The 6883-nt window shown below is 34.2% G+C and overlaps 1 long non-coding RNA gene across 1 annotated transcript in view; it reads left to right on the forward strand.

Moving 5' to 3' along the window:
• Positions 1-3714: 3714 nt before the first annotated feature.
• Positions 3715-6883, forward strand: part of LOC106683270 (uncharacterized) — a 35795-nt gene continuing 32626 nt past the window's right edge. The window contains exons 1-2 of the long non-coding RNA XR_010843340.1: positions 3715-3752; positions 4177-4204. This is a non-coding gene — a long non-coding RNA (uncharacterized lncRNA). The remainder of the gene's footprint in view (positions 3753-4176; positions 4205-6883) is intronic.

Below are 6883 nucleotides of genomic sequence, written 5' to 3' on the forward strand. Positions count from 1 at the left end.
TGATTATTTATTTATTAGGTATTAATGTAAGTCGAAAGAGAAGGCATACAGCTTTCCAACGGTTCTTTCTATTAACGTAAATATCATATAAAGTGCAGAGGAGTTATGAACGATTATATGAATAATGGTCAACAGATGAAAAAAAAATCTTCAAATAAGGTGAAAATTTTCTAATTTTTAATTTCTTTTTAAATGGTACTAAGCAGTTTGAAACGACATTAAAAACGAACATAATGTGATGTACTTTACCCCGAGCCATAAAGACGTTTAATTTTGATCATACATTTTTTTTTCTACCTTAGAATTCGTGAATTTTAGTAGCTTTAAACTTTTCCTTGGCTAATGGAAATCTTTTGAAAAAAACGTAATCGGCTAAGAAACGCAACACGTAAATCGGTCCAGTAATCCAAATGTTTATTGTGGACAAAGATTTGACCATTCCCTTTTATATATGTAGATTTTAATTTAATTTAAAACTTTAATTATAACTTATTTAATATTATAATATGAGTTTAGTAGCAAGATCGATTTTTTTGTTTGGATGGTTTGATTTATATTCATTACATGACTACGGTGAAGATTAAGGAGAGTAATGTGTTTAAGGGTGTCATATAAACTGTTTTAAGCAAACGTGTGAACCAATTTTCATGTTTGATGGTTCAGATTATTCACTGAGATTACGTAATTCTCTTTGCAACAATCTGACCTCAAAATCATGAAATTAAGTCTGTTAAATCTGTCCGTTTCTTTGGACTCTGTTTGGAGCAAACTCCACAACCGATTTTGAAGTTTGATATCTCAAGTTACTAAGTAATAGCCTGCGAGTATTTTCAAACGATTTGAACTCAAGATATTTATATAATATTGTATTATATTTCGTAACCTTCTTAAAAAATTAAGTACTCCTAGTGGCAGTATAGGAGATAAAGTCAGCACATACAAACACTACTACTTTGGTTACTGGTTTATCACCCGATACCACTTACAATATCGACTCAATACTGTTGATTATGTAAGATGGGCTTTATGTAGACATTGTCTAAGGGAGGGGGAACTCATAGATAGTTGATTTAAATTAATTTTTATTCGTCGGTGCAAATTATGAATAAAGTTAAATTTTAGTCCTGGCTTTGACATAAATTGGAGATTTAATATTTGAGGAACCCGCTAATGATTACAAAGTGTATTGTTAAGGCTAAGATATTGTATTTATTTGTAGAGATATAGCTACTAGTTTCAGAATTAAGAATTTATTATTATTCATTTAGAAATTAATTATTTAAATCTTTAATTCGACCAAGATAAATTGTTATTTAAATTTTCCACTTATAATCAGAAAATTATGGATTTTACGGAGGGCATGGTTGCCGATCATGGTATGCCTCAAAACAGTGTTGCTCTAGTGTCAGAAGCGATAAGGTCGAATCCGGCTTGGACGTGTTTGACATTTTTGTGTTGGACATTTATTTCGGGGCGGATCCTCGCAATAAATCTGTACCTTCTCACCCTCTCTAGATTAGTTTAGCAACCTGTAGGCTTTTTTATTGAAAGCAAGGGCTAGTTAAAGATAATAAAACAAAGATTATTAATCGTTATAGAGAGGAATTCGTAATATAGAGGTTAGTTATACAGATGTCCTACTGTAATCGATACTTCAATCAATTTAATCGAGTCTTCAATCATTCATAATATCATAACTAACCGCACATTACATCATGTTCTCGTAACTTGTTTCATTACTTCTCGCCAGAACCTCGCATTATCTTATAACAAACAAAAGTGACTAAATTTAATAAATTCCATTAAATTAATGGAAATAACAGAAGTGATTCTACGTTTGTAATTGAAAATGTTATTTGTACTGATTAAAATCGGTTCTTATCTAATTGTGAATTTCATAAGTTAAGTAGCAAAAAAAAAAAACACTCGAAATTGAAAGATTGTAAACTTCAGTCCAACACTATCGCCTAAATTGAAATATAATCATTTGAAATTTTATCTGAATGTTTTTTTTGTAGTTTATGACGATTGTATTAATCTAAAAAAGTTTTTCATATTACAAAGAAAAATAGTAAATTGTTGATTTCCATGGCCTCATATTTCTTTTAATTACGTTTTCATTTCTTATATATCTTCTGTTTACTAGATGTTACACAAGCGGGATATTTTTTTTCTACTCCTGCTTTTCTTTTTTTCATTTCCGACATGAGCACACAGCTTTCCTACTTTTAAGCAAAATAATATTCAAACATTTGAGATATAAAATTTGTTTGTTTTATTTGCTAATTACAAAACTAAATTTGAAACTAACAAAAGTTGAAATAGACTCCATAGGAATTCTCAATAATTTAATATTTCTAGCATCCTGGGTGAACCAAAAATTATTACTACAAGTTTGAAAATGTATCTCATTTAGGAGCCATTCAGCAATTGCATAGTCCAATTTTTCATCTAACGATCATAACTAATAAAAAAAAAATAAACTATTAGCCAATTAAAATATATTCTCAAATAGCCAGTGCTGACAGTATCCTAGAAGCCCAGATATATTTAAATATATTAACAGGGGTTTTGTGGCATTTCAAAAATTTAATGGATTTTTTGGGCCAATGACTTCCACTGATGTCCTAGGCAGCTGGGAATGTTGTCAAATTGAGAGACGAATGCAAAAAATTAAATAGTGATTCAAAATTAACATTTCAAAGAAAGAAAGATAAAGCCAAATTTTTTTAAATTTTATCTTCCAATTCTCCACTAAATGACAAAAATATTGCATTATGTTCTCGTTCAATCTAGCCACTTCTTGGAGCAAGGCTTTCTGACTTTGTATGCCCGGATACTTTATATAAACGCCATTGTAAAACATATTTTTAGAGATTGGAGGGCAACAGTTTATATTCATGTAATCCCAGTGAATTTCTGTAAGAAATCACCAATTGACCGATGAACCATTTAAGTGTTTTATTTTCTTAGAACGAGGAGCACATTATCGGCTTTTGAAAGCAGTTTTTACTCTTACTTTTATTTCAAATTCCACGTATCTTTTATCATTGTTTCTTTTAATAATATATATTTTTTTTTAGAAAATTTTATTGTGCCTATATGCTCATTCAACTGTTTAAATTAAGCCAATGTCGTAAGAGTGATTTTAGAGACTCTTAGAAGCCACGTTTAGAGGCTTCTCAAATTCCTTCCTCAAATTTTGAAGCTGTCGCTCTCGATTTTATGTAATAATACAATTTTATTTATTAATTGTATCACTATGAATCATATTATCCTTGGCACAGTAGATACCAAGAAATGCTCATCCCATAGAGTTCACGAATGAAAAATAATTAACCATAAAATGTAGGTACTTGTGGATATTTCTTTTTTGTGTAAGGGTCCTCAAAAAACTAATATAAAATGTCAAAAGACTATGTAAGGTCTCTTTTTATATTTGTATTGGCATTTTTTTTTTTTTTTTTTTACCAAGAAAATTGGAAGGCTAGAAAATATTTATAATAACTATAATAATTAATTATATAAATAATTATACTCAAAAATTATTAACAAGCCAATCCCATCGTGGTATATTGTTAACAGCAGAATAGCATTGATAGAATTTGTCTTTGCGCCCAGGAAAACAAGTTGCCGCTGTGTAGAAAAAACCACTTCATACATTCTCTTCCATATCATACTTTATTTTTCCTCAACAACAATCCATTTCCACTCCATAAGGCTGCTATAAATGTTGGAACACCCATCGTGAAGTAAGCATTCAAGTATCTAATAAAACATTACATTGGTCATTTTCCTCTGTTCCGTACATTCCGCTAATCCTAGCCTTTAAAAAACCGCCAGTTTGTTATTTCCTCTCTTATTTTCCCCTATTTCGATTATTATTGCCTGGTTTATAGGTGAACTCGGAGAAGAATTAAAGCGCCTTATAAGATTTATTTTGGGGATTCCGGGACCCGCGCATATGTTTGGCCATTACACTGAGTTACAGAGGTTCTATCCATCTTTCCGACGGAAATATTTCCTTGATTTTTTCCTATCCTAATCCTAAAGAAATAATAATCCTTTCTAAATTCATATTTATATATCAAGACTCATAAGCGATTATTTATGTTTACAATTTTGGTTCTTAGGGGGCTTGCTCCCAGAATAAAGATTATTTTTATTTCATTTCAGTTCAGTAGTCATCGAAAGGAAGCTGTTGGTACGTATTTGATAGATTTTTTTTTTAATATTTTATTTTATGGTCATTAGTTTTAATTTGTGAACATATTTCGAGTGACTTGCAGAATTCGTTTGAAGTATTTACAGGTGATATAAGGTATGAGATATCTTCTACGTTCGAGAGATAAGCACTTTCTCAAGTTTTTCATTTATTAACTTACTACAATTATTTCTTAGAAGATACCGTGAAATAATCTATCATTCCTTGAAATAATTAAATTATATTTTAGTATATTATAGGGAAATTACTATTCTAAAAAGAAATATTTCTACAAAATAATAAAAAATGTCTAAGTCCAACCATCTTAGCCGCGGCTCCCCCCCCCCTCTCCCCTCAGCCTACGCCCATCTTCATCTTTTCTCTTTCATCTTCTCATCTTCATCTTTTCTCTTTCATCTCCTCATCTTCATTTTTTCTCTTTCATCTCCTCATCTTCATTTTTTCTCTCTTATCTCCTCATCTTCATCTTTTCTCTCTTCGTGCTCTCAACGTCATTGGGATTTCCTCTTAGCATCAATCATTTTATATAGAATTTTCAATTTATTACTCTGTCCTCCTTCATTCATATAACGTGTCAAGCCCAACTAAATATATTTGCTTATATACAATTAACTATATTTGCATTGTTTAAAATGTCCTGAATTTCGTCAGTACTCTTAATTTTCCGAAATTCATTTTAGGAATTTTTATTATAGATTATCTTCACTATTGGGACATGTTTAGTGTGTAGGTGATGCACCAAATCCAAGCCATTGATTACTACGGTCCAAACCAAAGTGGATAACTTTGGTTTTCCGCTATAACAGTGAGCGGTTTCGGATTTACATAATAATTTTTCGGTTCTTTATAAAGTCGTGGTCGGGGGTCTCATCTTCTGATGCCCCCCCCTTGCTGCTGACACGACTACTCGATTCCGGCAGCCAGTACACATTTGTTAATACCGAACTCGCGACGAGGATATAACTAACTTTAAGGTCCGCGCGGTCGAACGCTTCGCTTCCGATATGCCGAGACGTCCGGTTCCTTCAAGTGTAGTTACCGATTTATCGCACCACGTTTTGGCTGACTCTTCCTTCGGTGTTCCCGGTCCGACTTGCTCATCGGCGTTAACCTATATCCACCCCTAGTTACTGGTGCTTCCACCATGGCCTTCGGGGATGGTCACCTATACCTTCTGCCAACGTTACTTGGCAAGGTCATGATGGGGACTTACTCGGATAGCACTTCGTTCACAGGCGTCTCGCTCCTCATACGGGAAGATGTAACAGCTTCGTGTCAGAGCAATTTCATCCAAAAACCTGACAAACGTGGTTCTGCTAAACGTAAGCGCCCACGCAGTCATAACCGGGAGAGCAATAATTCCGACGCATTCTCACTCCTCCCAACTTCACAAAAGCTTTACGGCTAGCTCTCGTTGTTTTCACAGTGCTCAGCACACCCGCGCGCCGCTCTACACTAACACACGCTCAGCATGTAACGTCAACTGAGCCTTCTATCGATAAACCTAGGCTTTCCAGGGTGGGCGGCGGTTTTGACCCTTCTTGAGAGACAAAAATATTTTTGCTTTTCATAATCTCCCCTCTCCATGGACTAGTAGGAAGTTACCCTCCGTCGACCAAGAAAGATTTCTTAAGATCGTGAATACGTATTTATGTATACTTTTGTTTATTTTTTATTTTTTTATGTTATGCATGAATCGTTTTCGTTTCAAAGTTGTTATTGTTTCGAAGTTGTTCAATATTGTTATTGTTTCCTTCGAGTCCTGGATCTAGTTTCGTATTATTTCTTTTCCTTCATCTTTACGGCAGACTCCGCCTTCCCTGTCTCTGTGCATTTTTTATTGTAAATCCGGCTGAGCCAAAGTTAGGTGGGCAGTATGTCGGATTTACATAATCCGAATTTTTTGGTTCTTTTTTGAGTTTGTACAAAGTCGGGGTCGGAGGTCTCATTTTCTGATGCCTCCCCTTGCCGCGGACACCGTAAGACCGCGAAGACGCTGCGACTGCAATGCCGCCCCAGCCTAAGCATCATGCAAGCTAGGACCCGGCCTGCCCCTACTATCACACCAGAATCCAGGACACGCTGGCCAGCCTCTGAGGGAGAAGTAACCGTCTTTCACGAACACAGGACGAAGCGATTTCATGGTTCTCACAATTCCGCCCACCGCTGAACCTGCACCAGGAAACGGCTAGATGACGTCACTGCGGCGGCGAAGACGTCACCAGATAAGCCACTATTCCATTACCTATGAGACCCCACGATGATCTGCTCTGTTTTATATTATATTATCAAATCAAATAATTTCATTAAAGCTAACACACTAACCCTAATTGCCCCTTCAGGGAATTAATATTTGAACTTAAGGGAAAATATACATACATGTTTTTTGACAGAAAGGTCTCACATTTTAAACCCCCTTTGTTCCACACTAATTATATTAAAAAATCAACATACACTCCGGATACAAGAAGTAAGAAACGGACAGGTCCCAATGTATACAAGCGGAATAACTTTCAATAAGATTGCGTAAGGTTCAATACTCACAGTTCACTGATTGCTGTCATTTTATTTTCATTATTTATTTATCAGTAAAGAGGTGTGGATTTTAACGCATTTAAAATTAAACCAAGCATCTAATTTAAAAAAAGGTATTAAATA

This window comes from Halyomorpha halys, unplaced genomic scaffold (assembly GCF_000696795.3).
Source record: "Halyomorpha halys isolate HHAL.00 unplaced genomic scaffold, Hhal_1.1 Scaffold474.1, whole genome shotgun sequence".
Lineage (NCBI taxonomy): Eukaryota > Metazoa > Arthropoda > Insecta > Hemiptera > Pentatomidae > Halyomorpha > Halyomorpha halys.